Source organism: Tupaia chinensis, unplaced genomic scaffold (genome assembly GCF_000334495.1).
Source record: "Tupaia chinensis unplaced genomic scaffold, TupChi_1.0 Scaffold000686_1, whole genome shotgun sequence".
In the NCBI taxonomy this organism is placed as follows: Eukaryota; Metazoa; Chordata; class Mammalia; order Scandentia; family Tupaiidae; genus Tupaia; species Tupaia belangeri.
Window position 1 is genome coordinate 81902 of NW_006160209.1, and position 25638 is coordinate 107539.

General features: G+C 38.9%; 1 protein-coding gene across 2 annotated transcripts in view; it reads left to right on the plus strand.

The window, feature by feature from the left end:
* Positions 1 to 25638, plus strand: part of TDRD3 (tudor domain containing 3) — a 154123-nt gene that overhangs the window by 504 nt on the left and 127981 nt on the right. The window contains exon 1 of one of the 2 annotated variants that reach the window (XM_027776609.1): positions 350 to 456. The exons of the other annotated variant lie outside the window; for it this stretch is intronic. The gene's annotated coding sequence lies outside the window, so the exon portion shown is untranslated. Of the gene's footprint in view, positions 1 to 349; positions 457 to 25638 lie in introns of those variants that run through there. 2 annotated transcript variants of the gene reach the window in all.

Sequence of the window (25638 nt, forward strand, 5' to 3'; positions counted from 1 at the left end):
GGGGCTGCGGGGGTGTCGCGGCGGCGGGACGAGGGGAGGCGAGGGCTGGAGAACGGAGCGCGGCGGACACGGACGAGCGCGGGCCCCGGCGGCCCGCAGGAAGTTGAGGGGAGACCCGAGCAGCCGCCGCCTGGTTCTCCTTTCCAAGTCGCGTTCGCACCCGAGCGAGGCTGCCCTCCGCGCACACGCAACTTCTGAAGCGAAGAATGACCGCATTGTCGACGCGTGGGGGTGCGCCGTGGAACTTTTCTTGGAAAGGACGGCGATATTCTGATTTAAAAAGACGTTTCATGTCAAGGTTTTAGGGGCTGAGAGCAATAAAAGAATCTGCAAAATTAAGCAGTTTCTGGAACTGCGGCCATGACGGTTGTAAATATCCAGTCTAATTCAGTAACTCGTTTCCCAAGCTTGCCTGGGCACCGTCTGGGATGAGGGGTAGGAACGAGGATGGAAAAGGTTTGTCTCAGCTCTCCAAAATTAGTGTGAGGGAGGCGAGAGAGGGAGGCATTAAAAGTGCACACATGAAAACGGGCAGTAGTGAACCGTGCAGAGGAGCAGGCACGTGTGCTATGGGGTTGGAGGGAGCTGGGCTCCTAGAGAAGCGGGCTTTGACAGGTGGTGAGGAAGGGCTTTGGACAGGGGCTGCTGAAGGAGAAGCACCGTGAGGACAGTGCCCACTGTTTTTCAGAACCCACATTGATCCATGTGGTTCCTGGAAGTAGGGGAAGTTCATTTAAGATTAAGACCAGAAAGGTAGGTAGCCTGGAAACTTTGGAGGCTACCAGCGGCTACGCGATGTGGATTTGATTTTGTGTATAAGTGTTGGCCAGTGGCGTGAATATAGTCACGTCGGTGTTTGTGAGAAGCTGCTCCCGGCTTTAGAGACACTGTCATTGTCCACCTCACTTTACACATGAGAAAACCGTGGCAAAGAGCTGTTGAGTAGCTTTTCCAAAGTGACATAGCTAGGAGGTGAGTCGAATGTGAGCGCAGCGCTTTCAGGCCTGGTGCTTTTGACAACCTTCATACATTATTGTTCCTACAGTTTTTGACACCCGCAGAACACAATTGGCATAACAAATTGTAGTTAAAAAACTCACCGTATTCTTTTTTTTGTTCCTTTAGCTAAACTCTTAGATTCTTCATCTCTTAAGGCTGTCTTGAGTAATCTTGCATCACACTTCCAGTTTGAGTTTTTCCCCATTCCTCATTAGATTGACCCTTAGTTCTTTAAAACAGTTAATGTGGTTTTATTGGCATAGTTGATCTTTTAATACTCTACAACTTGATTCTGCCTCCTCTAGAAAGGTATATCATTATTTGGGTCCCCCAAACCTGCAGAGTTTGTCTCCTTTGTACTCTAAAACTTACCTAGGACAGGGAACAGGATCTTATTTTTCTGGGTATCTGTAGTGCCCAGAAGCGCTTTGTAGGTTCTCAGTATCTGATAGTTGACCCCTGCCAATCAGAATTCTCCAGGCCTCTACTACAAAAGCTTAGAGTCCCTCCCTACTTTGTTACATTGTTAAAAATACCTAGCTTTGGTATATTGTAGCATGTGCTACTTTATCTTGCAAGTTATCTGTCATATGTTTCTTTCTTCTATCAGTGTATGTTACTTTTGTGTCAGTGACTTTAGGCAATAGTACTTTGTGCGCTGCCAAGACAGTCTCTCTAGGAGAAGGTGAAGTTCATGTGACTCCTAATGTATTTGTGAGTTACTTATAATTCCTAATAGATCTTGAACAGATTAAGCATGTTCCCAATGTGACGTGAGGTGGCTTGTACTAGATCTTTAATTAGAGACTTCATACATTAAAATATAGAATCTCAAAGATTTATGCAAGAAGAGCTCTGGCAGGAATATTTTCCACCACAAGGTAGTTTTTGACCAACTCATTTTAGTTCTGACACCCTAACTTTCCTCTTCTTCTTGGAGTTCTCTGTTATTGTCATTGATAAACTTTTTCTTTTTTTTTGCTAAAGCCTCGAAACTATTATGTAATCTGTTCTATTAACTTCACCTAAAATAGTAGGTTAGGGAAATATTTTAAGGGCTGAAGACTTATGATTCTGAAAATGTAATATTCAGGGAGTACAGAAGGTTCATGTAGTCCAATCAATCTATTACTCAAATCTGTGTTATTTTTTGAGTACTTTTTTCCTTATGTCTGTAATGTTTATTAGAACCCCCCCAAACATGAATATTTTAAAATATAATTAAATAGTAGTCTTCCTAGCAGTCTTTAAAGTATATATTTTTCCTAATGGCCAGTAGAACACAAAACATTAGGTTTTAGTGATTTGAACTTGAAAGTTTCAGGGTCTTGTACAGTATTGTATTTATAGTTAAATAATGCATTCTATTATATCTTGATTCTTTGTAATGCTTAATTATATGCATAGAATAACTTCACTAAGAAAAGATTTGACTATAAATTTGTTTAGATAACAGGACAGTATTACTCTTTGCTTTTATTTGTGTTTTTTTGGGAGACCCATTTTTCTTTGGTGAGAATTGTATCTATCTAGTAATAGTGATCAGGGACATCAACATTTTTGAATTTTATTTTCTTTCTTCTTCTTTTAAACAGAACATGTCAAAGGGACCTAAACAGTTTGTGTGTCCGAAAAGGTATTTTCCATGGATTTAGTGTTGTACAGCTTACCTTCCTTGGTGTGCATGTGAGGAAACCGAAGCACAGGACCTATTAATAATTTGCATAGTTCAGAGTAGCAGCACTGGGCCAATCGGTGGTGTGGTAGTGAAGGTGGCTGGATCCCACATGGCAGTCTGTGTGGTTTGAGTCCTAAATCTGGTGGTTTGAGAAACATGCAGGGTGTGTGTGCTTGAGAGGAGTTGAGCAAGAGGGAAGAGGGATTATGGCTTAGCCATTCCCCCTGTGTGGGATTCCTCATCCTCCCTCCCATCTGTTTCTCTCTGGTGAGCATGCATGCCTGATAACAAAACTAAAAAGCCAACCAAACATGCACAACACATACACACACACACACACACACAACACAAAGTGGCAGAATCAAGAATAAAGCCAAAATGTCTAGAATATAAGGGCTTTATTTGGAGGGATGATTGGGCTGCTTAGGTGGTGCAGTGGTCACGTGTAGCCCACTTGGAGCTGGATCCATGTCGAGGAGCACAGGTTCAGTTCCTGGTTGACCTGTATTTGCCTGGCAGTCATGCTGGTGATTCTGGCTCATGGGGAAGGTGGAAGACTGGGAGGAGGCGGACTAGGTGAAGGCATCAAGGCATGAGACCCTGTTGAGAGTTTTTCTCTGTCTCTACTATTCATGAAAAAAAAAAGGGGAAATAAACAATTTCACATGCTTTAAAAAAAGTCAGCAAAGCCATTTCCTTACATTAGATCATGTCTGGTTAATTCTCTGCTTTTGGAAGTCTAAGACTATCTGAAGAAAGTAAGGTGCTATGTTATGTATCTTTGCTTTTATTCAGCAGTTTGGAGTTAAAGGCTTTCAAAGATAGCACTAGAAATAGTAATAGAGTTTCCATTTTATTTTGAAAGAACATATTTTCTTAGAAAACTCGTTTTTGACATCCAAGATTTAACTACAGAGTGCCTCAGGGTTTTTTTTTTTAGTTGTTGTATTTATTTATTTATTTATTTATTTATTCTTGTGCATAGAGTAGAGGCAGAGGGGATTAGGGTAGTGAGAATGGGTACCAAGATCTCCTTACTTTGTCCACCCCGAATCTCACCTTCTCCTTTGGAGTTAGCTATTACTGACTGGTGCTACCACTATTCTGACTTCCTGGGGCACAAGTGCATATCTAACTCCCTTCCCTTTGTTTCACCTTTGAACAATGAAGAAAGGCTGCAGCATATAAAAATCTTTATCAGAATGTAGTACTGGGTGAGAACAGCCATGGACTAACTAGAGAAAGTAAGTGTAGTGCCGATAAGGATTATAAAGCAGTTGCTCTTTTGTCTTGAAGGGCCTACCCTAGTTTACCAGTTGCCTTGAAATACCTACTCTAAAGAGATGGAACAACTTCAGAGATTTTGCTGCAGTTTTTAGTTTCTAGCTTTTGACCTATCTGCAGATGGAGGGCCTCTTTTCACATCCCGCCACTCAGAGGGTCTTCCCAAACACAGTAGAGATCAAGACCAGGACAGTCAGAATCCAGTTCTGCAGCTCACTCCTATGCCTTTCTGGTCCATTTGGTTTCAGTTTTTTGAGACATACTTATTCCCCAGGTGAATGGTTTCAGCTTCAGATGAGAAATCACATTTTGCAGCAGCATCAGTGCAGTCTTAGCAGTAGCATTAATATCACTAGACCTTCCTAGGAGATACTGTTGGTTCTAGTCATTCAATAAGAGTTTATGAAAAGAATATCAAAAGTTTTGCTCCTGTTATTACTGCACGCTCATATTATTACAGCATGACTATTAGAAACAGGCATATTTAGGGGCCAGCAGGTGGAGTAGTGGTTAAGGTGCTGGACTTCCATATGGCTAACCATGGTTTGAGTCCCGGATTCAGTGGCTTGACCATGCTTGGCGCATTGCGTGTGTGCCCAAAATCATGAGAGGAAAATGGAGTAGAGGGTATTATGTCATGGCCATTCCCCCAGGGGGTAATTTTTCACTTTTCCTCTGTCTGTGTCTGTCTCTGGCTCTCTACAGAAAGCACATGTGCCCTACAGCAAAAACTTATAAATTAAATAGAAGCTTTAACAAAGAAGAAATAGTCATATTTATAAAGTAATTTTTTTATATTGGTAATTTTTATAATAAAGTATATTAAGTGCAGGATATTTTTGTTACGTAGAGTTATAAAATACATTTTATTATTGTTTTTGTATAAGTACTCTTGGTACATTCTTTTGAAAAGGATCAGAACCATTAGAACACTTTTTAGTTGCTAAAAGACACTAACTGCTTCCTATTCAGTTTTCAGGAAACCTTATTAGAGGCAATCTTCTATTTTGAGACATTTCCTATTTCTTTAATGAGCATTTGAAACTAGCTCTTTGGTTTATATCGTTTGTGAAGTTAAGGTGTTCGAAGGTAATAAGCCTTGTTGACCTTCTGTCTGAAAATATGTTTCATATTGCTTTGTTTCGTCTACTGATACTGTAAACTAAAAATGACTGGATATTCTGTTTAACTGTGCATGCGTTCAAGTTTCAAGGTGCTGTTTGCAGTGATTTTTTGGTGACTAACCTATAAATCTAGTTTCAAATGCCTGTAGACTTCACTTCCTCAAGCATAAAGGAGGTATAAAAAGAAACTTGCTACCTCAGCAGATTGAAAATAAATTTTTCCTTTCACACAGCAGCGTTTGCTAAATCAACTAAAAATTGCATAGTAACATTTCAAGAACCATAAAAATATAGCTATATCAACTTTTTCGTAGGTTATGTTTTCTCCTTTTGACAAAAGATGAATATTGGCATTTCGACTATGTTATAGTTAAGGCCCATCAATCTGAAAATTCTTCCTTTTTGAAAGGTCTAGGATCTGAGAGTAGATGAAGAACACTTCACCCTCATGAAATTTTTGGTGGAAGCAAGCCATACTCCCAGCAATGTAAAAATTTTAAGAAACACATACTACGTCATAGAAAAACAAAAGCAGAAATGAGGGAGCAAGAAATATATGGTAATAATGTGAAGTGTTTAGAAGGTATCAAATCAAAGTGCTGAAAGCAGAAACGCACTGGTGATGGAGAAAAAGAGGAATGAGCTGCCTCATGGATCAGGGCTGGACAGAGAGCCTACGCATACTTTAGCACTATGAACCTTATAGGTTTCACACTTCTAGATGAGCGTGAATGTATTTGCGTTTTGCATGTGTGCATGCACGTGCATTTCCTTTATGTATTGTAGCTTTACAGCATGTAAAGTAAAGGCAAATACTGCAATTAGCCTCATCTCAGTGTGGTGCTATTGGTGGCATAATGTCTTTCAATAATAGGTCATTAAACAGGGACAAGTAATCCTATATAGTAATGTGTGTACTTAAATATACTTAATAAATATTTATGCCTCTTATATACAAGATACAGTGTTTGTGGGGGGGGGGAAGCAGTTAGTGTAATGGCTATGTCACTGGACTCCCACGCAGTTGACTGTGGTATGAGTCCCGGACCTGGTGGCTTAAAACTTAGGCCGGGCATGTGTGAGTGCATGCCCAAGATCCCGAGAGGAGAATGGAAGAGAAGGGATTGCGGCATGGCCATCCCCCCTGGGGGGTGATTTCTCGCTTTCTGTCTCTCTCTGTCTTTTTGGCAAGCACACATGCCCCCTAGAAAAAGCCTCTCCAAAAAAAAAGAAAAAGAAAAAGAAAGGATACAGTGTTTGTTGCTGAGATAGCATGAAACACATGACATGTAGAATTTAAACATGTTACACACAGTATTTTACATGCAGGGTGCTGAATTACATCTGAGAGCAATTAACCCATACTTTAGAAATTCAGAAAGCTTTCAATACTAATGTTATATAAGTGAGGTTTGTTGTATATGATTTCTCTAAATATTGTGTCTGATGCTTGTTACAAAATGAGGTAGAGTCATCAATGTACTATTCAACAAATGATTACTGAACATTGTGTAGCAGGCACTTTTTAAAGTACAATCAAGACGTCTTTTAGGAGAAAGCCATTAATTATGTGTTCCAACATGTTGCATCTGTAAAATATACTAAAGAGGAGAAGGGACATTTTTCCTGATGTGCTTTTAAAAGAGAAATTTGGCCTTTTGATGGTGGTCAGAGAATGTTTCTCTGGATCTGGAGGATAAGTGGGAATTAACTAGATTAGTCAGGAGAACGCATTATTTGCCGAGGTCTTAGGATGGTAGAGGGCATGGCTAATACAAAGGTCCAAAGGACCAGGGTGGTTAGGGATAAGACAGAGGGGCAGTCCAGTGAGGTGGGCTGGCAGATACTCAGGGGTAAGTTATGTAGCTTGGACCTTACAGGCCATATTAAGTTTTGTTTATTCTGGAGGCAGTAGCAGTTTATTCAGAAGATGGGAGGAATGAGCTAGTGATGACATAGTAAAGTCTTGTAGTATTACACTGAAGAAAACCGTGCTGGGCAGAGATATATGGCGATGGTCAAGCTGCAGAGCAGTGATTAAGATACATTTAGGACAGAGCTTTTTACGTCTTTTTAAGAAAAGTTTTGTTATAAGGTGCCTGTGCTTACCAGAGAAAGACAGGAGAGAGCCGTGCTTTCTCACCCCCCACATGGGGCATAGTCATACTATAATCCCTTTTCCACCTTTTCTTTTTGGGATTTTAGGCACACATATCCATCAGGTTTCTCAGGCTATAGTGTTCGGGACTCGAACTGCACACTTGATCATGTGGGATCCAGCCACCTTAACTTCTGCACCACTGACTGGCCTAAGATCACTGTAATTTTTATGTTGATTGTATATCGAAATAATATTTTAAATATATTGTGTTAATATATTAAATTTATTTCACCTGTTTCTCTTTACTTTTTAAAATGTGACTATTAGAAAATTTAAAGGTACATATGTGGCTTGTGTTACATTGCTGTTGGACAGCATTGATCTGAGAACTAAGCTTTGAGTAAGAGGCTAGGTTCAAATAATGAGTGATTTCAACCTTTTTAGAAAAGAATGAGCTTTTTTTTTAAAAAAGAATTATTTGTATTTATTATTATTTTTTAATTTGACCAGAGAGAGAGAGAGAGAGAAAGGGAGAAAGCAAGCCGCCAGGTTCAGGATTCGAACTGTGGTTGGCCATATGAGAGAAGAATGAGCCTTTAAGGAGCTGCCAGATCGTGGGAAAAGCTTTCTCTCTCTCTCTCTTTTTTTTTTTTTTTGGGAGAGGTTTTTGCTATAGGGTGCGTGCACTCACCAGACAGACAGAGAGAGACAGAGAGATAGAAAGGGAGAAATCACCCACCAGGGGGAATGGCCCTGCCGCAGTCCCTTCTCCTCCATTCTCCTTTCGGGATCTTGGGCACGCATGCATATGCACCCGGCGTGAGTTTTTAAGCCACTGGGTCCAGGACACGAACTGTGGTCGACTACATGAGAGTCCAGCAACATAGCCATTACGCCAACTGCTGGTCCCAGGGAAGAGCTTTTCAGAGTTTTTTGGTACGAATATTTGACTAGGTCAGTATTCATGCTCATATTAGAGACTTATGATAGTTTCTAAAACATTTTTTATATTGATAAATTTAGATATCTTAAGGTATTTTCTTCTCCTCCCAAAGTATGTTAAATGTAAAATGCAAATAAATTTGAACTGCAGCTTTTCAGAAGGCAATCTCTCAGGGATATTAATTTAAGTTGCTAAGAAAAAATAAATTAACAAAATATTTTGCTAGAGGGTGTGTGCACTTGCCAGAGAGAAAGAGAGCAAGTGAGAAAGTACCCCCGATGTGGGATGGTCACACCATACTCTCTTTACCTCCATTTCTTCCTTCTTTCAGGATTTTGGGCATGCATGCACATACACTCTGCATGTTTTTCCAGTAGCTGGGTTTGGGACTTGAACCATGCCATCAGCCATGTGGGATTGAGCTACCTTAATGACCACATCACCAGTTGGCCCCTTCACACTTTTTTGGAGTAGAAAACTGTTATAATTCAAATGAATAGTGTAAAGTTTAAAAAAATGTTTTATGAAAAAATGTGATCTCTACAGTACTGCAAGAAATAACCTGATACAGAAAGTTTCCTCTATTTATGGTTATTTTCTCCCTTGTCAATACAATTCAGCTGTTATATGATATAACTAATGGAAATGAGAATAATGCTCATACTTAAAAGTTTGTTTTTGTATTCATTTGGAAGTTAATTTTGAAATGTACTGGTAAGATTTCTTTGCCTAAGAAAGTAATCTATCTCTTTAGGATCTTTGAAATCCCTTAGATTGATGTTAATAGAAACTATTTTCTGAAGGTTATTCAGTTAGCATACTTTCTTCTAGGGCCTAATTATTTCTTCACACATTGATATTGTATGAGATATGCTACAAATTCTTAGCTTTTCTTTTTGATATTTCACCATTGCTTATAGCTTGGGCTCCTTGGTTAGAAAGAAGGTAGGATAAGGAGATTGTAATCCATGCAAGAACTTTTTTTTTCTTAGTAAGATTTTTGGTATAGGGCATGTACATTCACTGGAGAGAGATTCAGAGACTTGAAAGTGAAAAATCATCCCCCTAGGGGGGATAGCCATGCAGCAATCCCTTCTCCTCTGTTCTTCTCTTGGGATTTTGGGCATGCACACACACGCACTCAGCGTGAGTTTTAAGCCATCGTGTCTGGACTCGAACCCCAGTTGACTGTGTGGGAGTCCAGTGATGTAACCATTATGCCATCTGCTTGTCCTTCCTGCAAGAGCTTTTAATGAAAGTGAAGTAGTAGGTATCGAGACACATTGCAATTTAGTAGACTGGCATAAGGGGTCTAGTCCAATGATGTTGCTTTTTTTTTTTTCTTCTTCTTTTCTTGAGGACATTGTAAAGCTCTTTGGCTTACATTCAATGATGAACCCCCAAAGGGACCATGTATATGACACTGATTAGGACATGAACCGTGTGCAATAGGCTTTTTCTCGGAAGCCTTGCTCAGTTCACTGAACTCAGAATGTCAGGTGCTAGTCACTTTCTCCCTGTGCTGAGAACCCAAGTCGATAGCAGGGGCTGCTGCTCTTAGAGGTTTCTGTGACCTTTCTCCAGACTGCCTGCTGATTTTCCGAGTCCATTCCACTCTACATTGAGTAATAATGAGGTTTCTATAGGATTGGGCTAATTTATTTCTTTTCTTAATTTAGAGTTAGTACTCAGGCCTCTGCAGAATTTTCTTTATTACATTTGGAAGTTTGTTGCCACATTTCAAAGTTACACAAGATCAAAATGTCCCTTTTCCTTATTTTGATTGCTGCTCATCCATTTTTGGACTTCTTTTTTACCATCATTTTTTGCTCTATTTTTACTATATTTTTCCTTGTTTGTTTATTTTTTAGTTTTGGCTACAGGGCATCTGTGCTTGCCAGCAACAGAGAGAGAGAAAGTGAGAAATTACCTCCCAGGAAAATAGCCTTGTTGCATTCCCTTTACTTCCACCTCCTCTTGGGATTTTGGGCATGCATGCACATGCACTGGCATGATTTTCAAGCTGCTGGATCTGGGACTTGTACTGAGAAGCTGGCCATGTGTGATCCAGTGCCTTAGCCTCCACACCACCTACTGTCCCTTCTTGTTTATTATTATACATTCATTGAAAGTCTTTATACACATATATTATTTAGCTATTTTATAATTAAAAATCAATACAAAACAGCAGTTTCATATACATTTCTATATACATGGTGGCTATATCGATACCTAAAGAAGGTAGCTCTCTTCTCCCCTCTCACAGAACAACTAGAGGAGTGGCAGTTCTGCTTTGTACTGTCACTTAAGGACCTGAGTTCCTACTGCCTTACTGCTTTGTTGTCTCCTGACTCCTTGCTACTCCATGTGTGGTACACAGACAAGCAGCATTGGCAGCATCAGTTAGCTTGTTAGAAATGTAGACTCTCAGTACCTGCAGATAGTGTGGTGGTTAAGGTGTTGGACTCCCACATGGCTGACTATGGTTAGAATCCTAGACTTGTTGGCTTGGTTTTGTGGTAGGCAGTTAGTTAGTCATGAGTGGGTAGCCCTAAGAGAAAAGCGAAAGGATCAAAAAGATCCAAGCAAGCATTGTGGTCAACACCCTAACTCCAAGTAAGCTTTTTGGTCAACACCCTAATTTCCACTAGGGTGATAAACTAATTAGGCAGTCTAATTAAACAACCTGGCTCACACTGGGTATGCACAATTAGGTAATCAACTCCCCCCCCCCTTTTTTTTTTACCTATAAGAAAAGTGCTCAAGCACAGGGGAAAAGCACAGATTCAAATTCAAAGGACATAGGTAGTATGACAGACCTCCCACCAATAAATATTCATGATCACCTCTACTAATAAAAATGACAGTTAACCAGTACCAAAGGCAGTTGCCACCTGGCAATCTGCATGCCCAAGAGCCTTTTGGGTGTACTTCTTTTCTTCCTATTGAATCTTCTTTTCTACTTAATTCATTTGTGGTTGTGGTTTCATTTTGTGCCTAGGGACAGATCTCTAATTTTAGTGATTTGGACCCAAAGAACCAAGGACTTCACAATACAGCTCGACACTCTCCCATCTGTTGACGTTTTCTCACTTTCTGTCTGGTCAAATTTAATAATAATAATAGTAATAAATACATATATAAGTAAAAAAAAAAAGACATGTAGACTTTCAGTCTTCACCAGAGTCCTACTAAATCAGTGTCTAGACTGTAACAGTATTCCCACCGTAATTCTTTTGCACCTTGACATTTGAGGAGCACTACTCTAGGTTATTATCATTGTCCTCATGGTCTCAGCAGAATAGCTGCCACCCTGGATTTCAGTAGCTGCAAAGGGCAAAACAGCAGAAAGCCCTAGTGTCGGTTCTCTGATGGGGAAGGTGGCATATATCATATACTGGGTTTCTAAGAACTTTAGTTGTAGTTCTACCTGAAAGGATTCTGATAACCATAGTAGCTCAGTGTTTCAGTCCAGTCTCTGTTGATAAAGGACTGAATACCACACAGGGCAGTTTATAAAGAAGAGACTTATCTAGCTTGTGGTTTTAGAAGTCCAAGGTCAGGGGGCTGCACCTGGCGAAGGCTTTCTTTCTGGTGATGACTGCAGAGTTCTGAGGGTGCAGGGCATCTCATAGTGAGAAAGGGCAAAAACAGAGCACATGTGTTCTTATACTTTTCTTACAAGACACCCAGAGTTAGTCCTGGAGGCCCTGTCCTGATGACCTTGTTCTATCCCAGGCATCTCCCAAAGGCCCCATCTGTCAATACCATAATCAGATTAAGTCTCCACCCTCTCAACACCATACAGTAGTCATCAAATTTCAAAAGGTCGATTTCTGGAGGACACACTTGTATCATAGCATTCAGTTATTTTCAAACCATCTGCTAGTTCCTCATGGATGAACCCTCCTGTAAACTATAAAACCACGTGGCAATGCTAGATTTTTCTCACAGTTTGTAATGCTTACCTCAGTATCTGCACCTATCCCATCATGCAGGAGTATCAAAGTTTGTGGATTGGCATGGATTTGTGGACCACTCTTAGAATAGTTCTGTTCTACTGGGACATGTTTTGAATTTTTCACTGAGTGATACTGTTGAAATTATGGTACACATGAGTGAATTGGTATGGATAAATGAGGTCTTTGTTTTTTGGCCCCTTCATACTTTTTGATTTAATTTACTTTATATTCTTCTACTTAAAAAAATACATTATTTTCAGTGGCAGTCTTATGTTTGTAAAGGGCTTTTTAGCTTGCAAAGCCCATTTCTCTACATTATTTGGCATTCCATAATAATAAGTAATGTGCATTATAGTTGCTTATAAAAGGAGATTGGAAGCCTTATTGGTTTAGTCATATTGCGGATACCTATATGGTATATCAAGGAATAATCATGTTTTCATATTTGTTATGGGACATTGACTTCCCTTTATTTTGTCACTAACTTTCTTATACTTTGAATTGAGGATTAAAATTAGTTTAGGGTTGGTGTTGTGAAATTTATGTGTGTCATTAGCATACTGACTACCTCCATGACATGGTTTGAATTATTCCTGTCTTGACATGTTTTCATGGACAATAAAATTGAGTTAGATTGTTAGTGATCTTTTAATATGTTCTACCTTATCACAATAGCATTAATGTGTAAATGAAATGTTTATGGTTGTTTATAATGCTTTAATGAATGCTTTAAGCAAAAGGTTTATGTAAAAAGATGTACGATTATAGATTGATATGTTTTTAAGACATATACTTTTAAAGTAGAAAAATAGACTAATGTTTGACTGAATGTTTTTGGCATATTCAACCTGCTCTTGTTATTTGCCTACTATCTTCCTGCAGCATCCCCATCTCCTGCATTTTTTTCTCTTTTTTTTTGGCTGAAGTATCTGATATACATGAAAATTAACAGTATACTTTTGAGAGAGAGCAACATTTTTGAGTCTAGTTTGTGTGTGTGTGTGTGTGTGTGGTGTTTAAGACAGGGTGCCTCTGTGTTGTGATCCTCCTGCCTCAGCCTCCCAAGTAGCTAGTTGAGACCACATATGTGTGCCACCAAGCTCAGCTCTTTCTTTAGACAGTCTCAGTATTTTTCTAAGGCTGGCCAGGAGCTCGCAGTCCTTCTGCCAGTCACCTGATGACTGGGATGATAGGCATGCTCTGCTGTGCCCAGCTTTATTAGAGTGGGCTGGGAATTGAACTGTGCTTCCAATGTGGCCTCAGTCTGCTTAGTGGGGGGGAACCTGTACATGCCACTGCAGCCAGACCAAGACTCATTTTTTTTTTTTAAGGCATATTATATAGTTTTACCCTAAGTAAGGAGTTGTCAGACTGTGGTTAGTGGGTCAGTCAGATTTGTCCAGCTGCCTGTTTTTATGTATAAAGTTTTATCAGAACACCTCTAGGACTACTCATGCACCTACTGACTGTAGTTGCTTCTTTGTTACAGTAGGGGCAGAGTTGATTAGTTTTGACAGAAATTGTAGGGCCCACAAATCCCACACTATTTTCTATCTGACCCTTTTCAGAAAAAGGTTGCTGATCTCTACCTTAAGTAATTGGTGAAAGGAAGGTGTTGATCCATCATTACTTAGCAAAAATGAGGTTGGGACAAGTAGTACATGCTGTTTGTTCCAGCATTTGTCCAAAAAAAAAAAAAAAAGAAAGAAAAAAAAAAAAGAAAAAAAGCCCAAACTATCACAATCCTTGTTTTTATCCTTATTTGTAAAGTCTAGTATGAATGGGGCTGCTCCACAGATTAGGAAATCCTGACTATTTGATAGGAATGTGCCAGTAATTGCAATGGGGGCTTTTTATCAAATACAGAGTTGTCAGGTGTTTTTGAAATGGTCTACTGATTTTAATAGAACTTTTCCATTATGTCTTGGGGCAGATAGAAATCCTTCATTGGTTTCAACTGAGCGTTTCTATCACACCTGGACAGCTTTTGGATTCTGTAGAAAACCTAGTCCACAGGCAGTTTTTCACTTTCAAGTCAGAACTGCTTAAAGGAAAAAGAATGGATTTGAGTTGAAAAACCTGTTAAAACATATCAATCTCAAGGAAAATAGTTTGTTTTTAAATAACAAAATATATTAGTAGTCAGTTATATTTTAATTAACCTGATTTGTCATTGGCTGGCTGGTTATTTTAGATTAGAAATTAAATTTAAGATAAAAATAACTTGTCTTAATTTGACAAACATTTCTTAATTTCATGAAGTTTTGTAGCAGTATTCAGGGACTAGGCACAAAGGGTCTAATAAAATCATTTCTCAATATTCACTGCCATACTCTTATTCATATTTTTCCTTTTTTGATGTGTGCCCTCAAAATTGTAGAATTATTTCTTCCATAGTGTCGAGTTTCTTATTCATAGGGGAGAATACAATTTCTATTTTTTACTTTGTGAGTTTAGAAATTTCATTACTATTTCATCAGAACTTTTATACTTCATCTAACCACTTTGGTGTATTGGGGCTATCATTAACATAGTGGTAACAATCACATGTTATTTTAACATATATAAACAATAATAGGCAAGTATTATTGAGAAAATCAGTCTGAATTTTTGGTAACTTAAGCAGAGCAATGTAATCTTTATAGTTCATCCACACACTTAAAAAAATATGAAAAATTTGAAGAATGCATTAGTTTTTTTTTCCATAAAAATCATGACTAATTTTACAAGTCAAGTTTAGAGATGTATGCAAAAATTTGTTTTCTTTGCTCAAATGGCCACATTTTGTATGGATGACTTGATAGATTCCCCTGGGAACTACCCTTGTCCAGAGATCCATTAAGCATTATAGCCAGGGCCATGAGAAGATCAAATTTGCTGAGTTTTCAAGATCACTTTGACTTTTATTTTAAGGATGGATTAAGAGCTCAGGACTCAAACAGAAACAGTTTAAAGAAAAACATTATTTAAGGACTACCAGATGGCATTATGGTTATGTAGTTGGACTCCTTCATGGCTGACCATGTAGTTGTTTGAGTCCTGGGCCTGGTGGCTTGAAACTTATGCTGAGTGTGTGTGTGTGTGTGCGTGCCCAAAATCCTGAGAGGAGATGGAGGAAAAGGGATTGCAACATGGCCATCCCTCCTTGGGGGAGGGGTGATTTCTTGCTCTCTGTTTCTCTCTTTCTCTCCAGCAACTGCATGTGACCTATAGCAAAAATTTTTCTCTGGGGGAAAAAAAAATAAAAACATTGTTTAGAGATTAACTTCATCAACACATTTGTTTCCTTAAGGAAATTTGAAGAAAAAATGAACTCTGGTTGGCTCTCTCTGTCCTTGACCTGGCTTTCCCAACCTCCATTTAAAAATAAAATCAGCTAATACTGTCTTAATTTGTTATCATGTTGCCAGTAGAAATACTTGAGACTGGATGATTTATAAAGAAATAGAACTGTATTGACTCACAACTCTGGTGGCTGAAAAATCCAAAGGCATCATAAAGTATCAGAGGGCAGGACATTGAGCCGAGTGGAATGTGGCATATATCCTTGTGACCTCCTCCTATCTCCTTTCTTTTCAATTCAAACTTATTAGAACTCAGTGTTTGGGGCCCTTCCCTGACCACCCAATAACTAGTATCCTCTCAAAAGCCCCACCTTTTGCCAAACCCTTAATTGGAGCAAGTTTTCATTTAACCCTTTTTTTTTTTTTTTTTAAGAATTGTTTTATTTTATTTGTTATTATTTTAAAAATGTGAACAGAGAGAGAGACAGAGAAAGGGAAAGTGAGAAAGCAAACCACCAGGTCCAGGACTTGAACCATGGTCGGCCATGTGGGAGTCCAGTATCTTAACTACCACACCACTTGCCAGACCTTTATTTAACCTTTTTTGATACAAACAGGTTCTTACACATCAATTTCTGGGAGACATGTTATCACTGCCCATTATGACCAAATTACAAATTATGAACTATTGGGATCCAAAGTGTAACGATGCTGTTGTAATGATGCTGTTTATTCTATTAGTGCTGGGCGTTTCTTAATATCTTTTGCTTGAGAATTAATAGCTTTGTTAAATGCCTCAAAAATTGAGCTTAAAATTGAAAAAATGAAATAATGATTTAAGACTTAATGTGGTAGGCCCAGCCTTTATGGCACAGTTCGTATTGTACTAGACTGTGGAGCTGGAAGCCATGTGCTATGGCTTGACTCTTCACTATACAATCAAATCATAGCAAAATGACAAACTTTATGATTTCCTTGACTCCTAGGTGACCAACTGCAGTTTGAGTCCCAGACCTGGCAGCTTGCTTTCTCTCTCTCTCTCTCTCTCTCTCTCTCTCTTTGGTCAAATTGAAGTAAACGAATTGAAATAAACGAAGGAATAAGTAAATAAGTAAAGTTAAATAAAACAATTCTTTTTTTAAAAAAGATGATAAGTACTCTTAGTCCTTGGGCCTAGATTTATAAGGAGTAGCAGGGATGGAGATATGTATGTGTGTGTGTGTGTGTGTGTATATATATATATATATATATATATATATATGTATTTTTTTCCTAGAATTATTTAACTCTATTTATTTATTTAAATTTGACCAGAGAGGGACAGAGTGAGAGAGAGAGAGAGAGGGAAAATGAGAAAGCAAGCCACTAGGTCCAGGACTTGAAACAGGGTCTGCCATGTGGGAATTCAGCACCCTTAACCACCTTGCTACCTGCTGGACCCAGGATATATATTTTTTAAAACCAGGAAAGTTCTAAGAACATATTTACAAAAAAGCAGTGATCACTGAAGATACAAATATTTGCTGTTACCTTTCGCATGATTGACCTGTTATGATCAACTATCTAATTCTATTTTTATTTTTGGCTATTTTTAAACCAGTATACAGATGAAGTTGAATTTTTAAAAACATCATTTAACAAGTAAATTTTTTATTAAGCAAGTTTTATTTTTTTTCTTCAAAAATTTTTTTTTCTAGGAAATATTTTGTGAATGCTTTTGCTGGTAAACATTTTTCTTTGGTTTGAAAATTGCTGTTTTAATGAGTACATGTATGACCATGTTCATATGTGTTCTTATGTACATTCCTTTGCATTAGTCTCTTTGTCACATTTTACCATCTTACTTATACCTATTTCTTCTGCTGTCTGCTATAGTCTAGCTTGTTCTTCCCACTACTGAAATGCTTTTGCTAAAGTACTCATGATCTTCCAATTGTGAGATAACTTTCAGGCCTGTCCTTCCTGACCTCTTTGCCACACGGGGTAATATTTGTCAACTCTGAAATAATTTATTCTTGAAAGTTACTATTCTTTGTCTTCTTTTAAATTCTTATTCTCTTAATCCTTTCCTGATAAGCTATTTGCTATCTTATTTATTTTTTAAAATAAGTTTATTTCTTCCATAAGAGAGATAGAGATACAGCAGCTTCAACAGAGTGTTGATGCCTCAATCTCCCCCCAGCTTCATCCAGCCCCAGATCATTGGCATATGTGTGCTTAGCCTACTCAAGGAGGTCTCTGGTTGTGAACCCACAACCTTCCCATGTGGGCCAGGGTTATGGTTTGTGTGGCTAATGGTTTGTCCCCTCATGGTTCATGTTTTGGAATTTGGTCTTGGTGGGTGGTGATGAGATTCTGGTGACTGGATCATGAATAAGTTAATACTGTCTCAAGAGAGAACTGAGTGAGTTCTACCTCTTACGAGGAGTTCGGTCTTATAATAGTGTGTTGTTAAAAAGAGAGTTGCTTGCTGCCATCTCTGTGCAAATGCCTACCACTCCTTCTGCTTCTGTTGGCCTTGTAGGTTGGCCTGATGTCAACCCTATGTCTTTGGAATTCCCAGTCATCAGAATCATTAAATGAATGTCTTTTTTTTTTTAAAATCACCCAGTCTCAGGTATTTGTTGTAGCAAGGCAACAGCACACTAACAGCCTTTCAGGGTGTTGCCTTTTATTCCTGTGCACCGTTTGATCTCCTCATTTGCTGCCTTTTAATGATATTTTTATTTCACACTTTCCTGCATTTACTACCTTCTTTATTGATAATACTAAAGTTCCATCTCTGATCTACTTTTTCATTTTTCTTATATTAACTGATAAGTCTCTTAGCTTTCATGACTTAAACTAACTTCTATATGCTGATAAATCTTAAATCTGTCTATATGTTAATGATTCCTAACCCTGCTTCTAAATATAGCCCCGTTTAGGAAATACTTGCTGACAATTTGAGCTTCATATCACTGGGGCACTTCAAATTCCCATGTCTCCAACTTCTCTTCCCTTGTCTTCTGAATTCTTCCTTCTCCTTACCCTCTGTCTAAAGATGGTATACTCATCTCAGCAGTCACATATAAGTAATTTTTTAATTTTAAATTTTTAAAGGTTTTTGTCATAGGGCATATGTGCTTACTAGAGAGAGAGGGAGAGACACTCAGGAAAAGTGAGAAATCACCTCTACCCCAGGGGGCTTGGCCTTGCAGCAGTGCCTTCAGGATTAGCCATGCACACATTCTCCTTTCAGGATTTTGGGCACATACACACATGTAACTGGCGTGATTTTCAAGATGCCACATCTGGGACTTGAACCTTGGTCACCATGTAGGAGTCCAGCATTTTAACCACCACTCCAACTAATGGCCCCTTAATTTTCTTTATTTTAATTGCTAGAGATTGTATGCACTGGCTGAGGGCTGGGGGGAGAGAAACACTCCCCTAAGAGGGCATGGTCATGGGGCAATCTTTTTCGAGCATTTCTCCATCCTCAGGATTTGGGACATGCACATGCATGTGCATGGAGTGTTTCTCAAGTTACCATGACTGGGATTTGAATCTTCCTCATTCATGTGGAATCTGTCTCCCTATGCACAGCACTTAACTACTGCACTACTCATGGCTGGCTGATCATTTTCAACTCTTACCATTCTCTAAGATTTAAACTAAGAATCAGTTCTGCCAGTTTTACCTTCTAAATGTTTTCTACTTCAGGCCTTCATTCAAAATAGTACATTAGCAGCCTCTTGATTGCTCTTTTTTTCTCTTTCAAATCTTTGTCCCATAGGTATTAGAATGAGTTATTTACAAAGATAATCTGACATTTACATCTCTTGTCACCTACATGATGAAATCCATCTTCTTTACAAAAGTATGCAGAGCCTCTTGTTTCTCTCTGCTCTCCTTTCTTGCTGCTGCCGCTCTTGTAGCTTACACTCTAAGAAACTTCTACTTGCTTATGGATTTATTTTATTTATTTATTTATTGAGAGATTTTTGGTGTAGGGTGCATATACTTGCCAGAGATACAGAGACAGAAGAGAGACAGTGAAAAATCACCCCCCTCCCCCCGAGGATGGTCATATCAAAATCTCTTCTTTTCCATTCTCCTCTCGGGATTTTAGGCATGCATGTACATGTGCCAGCATGAGTTTCAACCTGCCAGGTCTGGACTTGAACCACGGTCTACCATGTGGGAGTTCAGTGATGTAACTATTACACCATCTGCTGGTGCCGCTTGTGGGCCTCTTAATGTATGTGGTATATTGTGTCCTGGTGCCATTTCTTATCTGTTCTTTCTGTTTGGAATGCTTTTCTCCCTGTAATTAGTTCTTGCCTTGTATTTAAAGTTATAACAATTACCCGTTATTAGAATTCTTCTTTGATGGGAATTAAGGGTTCTTCTGAATTCCTTTACCTTTCAATCTCTAACTCATTGTGCTATAATCGTGAACCAGACTTCAATGAGACTGAACTTATTTGTGGTCAACCACTGTGCTCTATTCATCTTTTAATGCCCAAGACTAGTATGTTTGTTACAGAGTAGAGACTCAATAAATGCTTACTGAATAAATAAACTAATTGTCCTTGGGACCAGTTGGTAGCATAATGGTTACATTGCTGGACTCCCCTATAGTGAACCACAGTTTGAGTCCCAGTTCGAGACCAGGCTGCTTAAAACTCATTCTGGTGTGTGTGCCCCAGATCCCAAGAGGAGAATGGAGAAGAAGGGTTTGTGGTATGGCTATCTGTCCTGGAAGGTGATTTCTCACTTTCTGTCTCTCTGGCAAGTGCATGTGCCCTATAGCAAAAATCTCTCTCTAAAACAAAACAAAACAAACAAAAAAGAAACTAATTGTCCTTTTTCCTATTGTGGCATAATTTATAACATACATTAAAATGCATAGCTAAGTGTTTAGTACAATAGGTTTTGATAGTTATATACACATGTGTAACCATCTGTTTTACTCCATTATGTTAATTACAGAAAATACCTATAACTGGGTGATTTATAATAATAGATATACATTCAGGTCCCTGTTTGGTCCAAGGTCTAGGGGTCACATCTGGTGAGAATCTTATAGAGGGCAAGAGCAAAATAGTGTGTCTGTGTCTAAGTATCTCTGTCTCATTTCTTCCCCTTGTAAGACCATCAGAAGTCAGTCACAAGAGAACCATCCTAATAAACTTAATCCTAATCACTTCCCGAAGGCCCCACATTGCAGCACGGTAGTGTGATTACAGTTTTACACCCTCCCCCCACCCTTTTTTTTTTTTAACTTTTTCTTTTTATTGAGAGGTGTTTGCTATAGGGCATGTGCACTGCCAGAAAGACAGAGAGACAGAAAGCGAGGAATCACCCCCCAGGGGGGATGGCCATGCCACAATCCCTTCTCCATTCTCCTCTCAGGATCTTGGGTACGCAAGCACACACACCTGGCATGAGTTTAAGCCACTGGGTCTGGGACTTGAACCATGTTCGACTACATGGGAGTCCAGTGACATAGCCATTATAGCTATTGCTGGTCCCAGTTTTACCCCTTTAATACTGTCACAACTCATGAATTTTGGGGTGACATGCAAACTATAGCATTCTGTCTCCGACCCCTTGCCCCCAAAGTCCATGTACTTCTCACATATAAAATCATTCCAAAAGTTTTGACTCATTCCAGCAACACTCAAAAGCCCGAAGTTCAGGGACCAGCAGTTAGCGTAATGGCTATGTCGCTGGACTCCCACGCAGTCGACCATGTTTCGCGTCCTGGACCTGGTGGCTTAAAACTCATGCCGGGCACATGTGCGTGCATGCCCAAGATCCCGAGAGGAGAAGGGATTGTGGCATGGCCATCCCCCCTGGGGGGTGATTCCTCGCTTTCTGTCTCTCTGTCTCTCTCTGTCTGTCTGGTGAGCGCACGTGCCCTATAGTGAAAACCTCTCCTAAACAAAAACAAACAAAAAAGCCCGAAGTTCAAAGTCTTATCTGAGACTCAAGGCAAACTTGTTCATCCCATGAGCCTGTGAAATCATTCTCCCAAAATACAATAGTGGAATAGACATAGAGTAAAAATTCCTATTCCATAAGAGAAAGGAGTAATAGACTCCTTGCAGGTCTGCAACCCAAGAGGGCAGACATTCAGTCTTGAAACTTCAGAATAATCTTTCCCTCCATGTGCTATATCCTGGATGCATTTGTGCAGGTGTTGGGCACCCAAGGCATCAGGCATCCCTGGTCCCATGGCTTTGTTAGGATCAGTCTACACTCCAGCCATCTCAGTTTGATGTCTCGTGGCTGCAGTTCCCCTGGTCTGGTGTTTCATGCTATTAGCTCTGTAGTCTTGAGATAGTCCCACTGCTGTGACTCCACTGGCTTTTTCCTGGTGGGAACTCTGTGTGGTAGCTCTGATCCCATATTTTCACTTGACTTTGTCCTAGTGGAGACCATTTGTGGTTCCTCCATTCCTGTGACAAGTCTCTACCTAGGCTTCCTGGTTGTTTGAGACATTATTTCAAATCCAGGTGGAGGTCACTGTATTTCTACTGCTCTGAATTCTGTGAGCCTGCCCTTGAATTCAGAGAACCTGCAGAATTACTTCCATGTGGATATGCCATCAGAATCTATTGCTTATATGTTCTGGAGCAGGGTGTGGAGTAGCAGCTGTAATGTCAGGTGGAACTCTACTGGGGGCTGAGGAATGCTTTACCAGATATGAATAGCAGAGAGTTTGAAGGTAGCTTAGGGCAATGAGTTTTACCAGAGCCAGTTTCCTGAAACCATTCTGCTCTCCCAGCTCTATGGACATGGGATAGGCTGGGCAACCTTGATGATCTCTGAAATGCCTTAGGAGCTTTTCTCCCATTTGCTTAACAGTTTTCACCTGACTGTTTTAAATATAGGAAATCTTTTTTTCCTATATTTGCCTATATTCTCCATGTTAGATGCTTTTAATTCTATCCTTCATGTCTGTGGTTTCATCTTATATGAACTTGCTTAGGACTTCTTAGCATTTTTTGTATTGTGTGTCTGTTAGAGGTGAATTCTGCCAGCTTTTTATCTAAGACTATTTCTTTTTTTGAAGGATAGTTACTCTGGTTATAGATTTATAGGCTGTCTGTTTTTTCCTTTCAATACCTTGCAGATGTAGTTTTATTTTCTACAGTAATAAATTGTTTTTGATGAGAAGTTAATGGGAATTCTTATGTTTTTTTTTCCATTACTATGTAAAGTGTCTTTATTCTTTCACTGTTACTAAGATTTGTTCTTTATTTTTTTCTTTAGTAGTTTGATTATAATGTGCCTCACTGTAACTACTCCTTTATTTAGTTACTATGGCATTCATTGAGTTTTTTTGCATCTTTCATTAATTTTAAAAATGATGCAGGCCTTATTGTTATATTTTAAGACTTTTTTGGGGGCCAGCAGATGGTTTAGTGGTTACATTGCCAGACTCCCACATGGCCAACTGTGGTTCAAGTCCTGGACCTGGTGGCTTGAAAATCATACTGAGCATGTGTGCGTACATGCCCAAAATCCTGGCAGGAGAATGGAGAAAGGATTGTGGTGTGGCTATCCCCCCTAGAGGGCGATTTCTCACTTTCTCTCTCTCTCTCTCTTTCTCATGAATAAATATGACCTCTGGTACTTAAAAATAAAAGTAGGGAAAAACATAAAAAAAAAAAAAAAAGGCTTTTTCATTTTTTTTTTTTATTTTTAAAGGATTATTTATTTAATTTTATTTATTCATTCATTTATTTTAATTTGACCAGAGAGAGAGAGAGAGAGAGGAAAAATGAGAAGGTAAGCCACCAGGTCCAGGACTTGAACTGTGGTTGGCCATGTGGGAGTATCCAGAGCCTTAACCACCATACCACCTGAGCAAGCAAGAATGATACAGAGAAAAAGAAAGAGATAGCACTCCCAACAGAGTCCCAATCCTGTAACCCACCTCCATCCTCAGCCAGTCCAGTATTATGGGCAAGCACATGCCTGGTTACTCATGAAGGTTTCTGGACTTGCACTGAGAATCTTTCTGTGTGGGATTATCTTGCAGACTGTTGTGTTTTAGCCTTTTGTCCCTGAGTCTTATCATTTCTATGTTTTTTATGCCCCATTTTTTTTTCTGTTTCTTTCTGTGATTCTAATAATAATTACTAGTTTTTTATTTTAGATTTTAGATTTTTTTTTTTTTTTTGGAGAGGTTTTTGCTATAGGGTGCGTGCGCTTGCCAGACAGAGAGAGACAGAGAGATAGAAAGTGAGAAATCACCCCCCAGGGGGGATGGCCACACTGCAATCCCTTCTCCTCCAGTCTCCTCTTGGGATCTTGGGCATGCACTCACACGTGCCCGGTGGGAGTTTAAGCCACCGGGTCCGGGACTCAAACCGCGGTCGACTACATGGGAGTCCAGCAACATAGCCATTACGCTAATGGCTGGTCCCTAGATTTTTGATTTTGTTAATTTTTCACATTTTCTTTTTATAGTTAGTGACTACTTTTTTTTTTTAAACCTACCTTCAAGTATACTCGTTTTTTCTTTTTGTACTGCGGTCGACTACATGGGAGTCTAGTGACATAGCCATTGTCCCAACTGCTGGTCCTTTGTTTAATATTTTTATAAATGATTGGAAAAATGCAGAAACATTTAGGTTTCCAGGCACTAGGCTTTTCTAATTAGTAAAAAATGAAACTTTGTAAGGGACTCTTTCAATTGGCACATTTTTGCAAATTAAACAATTATTATATTTAATATATATTTATTAAAATTAAATATATGTTTACATTAAATATATCAAGATCAAATATAGTAAATATAATATATTTAAATAAATGAATGAAAAATAAATATTTCATATGTGTATTTGCAACAAAATATAGCTCAAATAAATCTTTATTCTTTACTGTTTCCTAAGAAATGTTGATGTATTTATAAGTGACTTTAGATAACTATTATATGTTGTCTCATACCTTTTACAAAGAATTTTGCAATACTGTATATATATATTTTTGTATCTGACATAAATATAGTTATGAATTTGAACATTTTTATCCTATTTTCTGCCTTTAGCTAGCTCATGCCTTATTGTATGAAGAGGTATGATTAAGGGTCAGTATATCAAGAGCTATATTGTTAAGACAGAGTAAGAAAACAGTGTTCAGGAATTCCTTTAGTTACTTTTTTTTTAAAACCAAATTTGCCATTTCTCTTTGTATTACTTTGAGCAGGTCACTGGCTTAAATTTTCTTATATATAAAGTGATAGTAAAGTAGTACTTTTTCAAAGGGTTATTGTGAAGATTAAATAAGATAATACTTATTGAATGCTTAGACCAATGTCTGGCATTTAATGGTACAATGACTATTTCCTGTTATCATTGCCATAATTACTAGCATTGTCATCATCATCCCCACTTCAACCTCATCTTTTATCCATTCTGATAATCACCATCATAATCTACACACTGTTTCCTATTCCTTTACATTTAAACTTGTGTGATAGCCTCTTTTTTTTTTTATTCTTTTTTTTGGAGAGGCTTTTGCTATAGGGAGTGTGCACTTGCCAGAAGGACAGAGAGATACATAGAGATAGAAAGCGAGAAATCACCCCCCAGGGGGCATGACTACGCCGCAATCCCTTCTCTTCCATTCTCCTCTTGGGATCTTGGGCACGCACGCACACGCGCCCGGCATGAATTTAAGCTGCTGGATCTGGGACTCGAACTGCAGTCAGCTACATGAGAGTCCAGCGACATAGCCATTATGCCAATTGCTGGTCCCAGAATTTTAATTTCCCACTCTCTTGGGTTTGACCCATTTGGTCTTAATTTATTTCATTTCTTTTTTAGACCATATGCTTATGTGATTTAATTTTCTATATACAGGTTAATAAAAGTAAATTTCTGACTCATTCCATGTCAGAAAGTATTTTGTCTTCACACCTGAGTGATATTTTAGATAGATATAGAATTATAAGGGAAAATAATTTTCTTTCACAATCATGAGAGCATTTTTGTTATAGGGCATGTGTGCTCGCTGTAGGGACAGAGAGAGACAGAGAGATAGAAAGCCAGAAATCACCCCTCGAGGGAATAACAATGTTGCAATCCTTTTTTCTCCATTCTCCTGTTGGAATTTTAGGCATGCATGCATATGTGCCCTGTGTGAATCGCAAGCTGCTGGGTCCAGGATTCAAACTGTGGTCAACTACTTGGGAGTCCAGTACCTTAACCACTATGCTACCTCCCGGCCCCTCTTGCTGGGTTAAGTATCATTACTTAT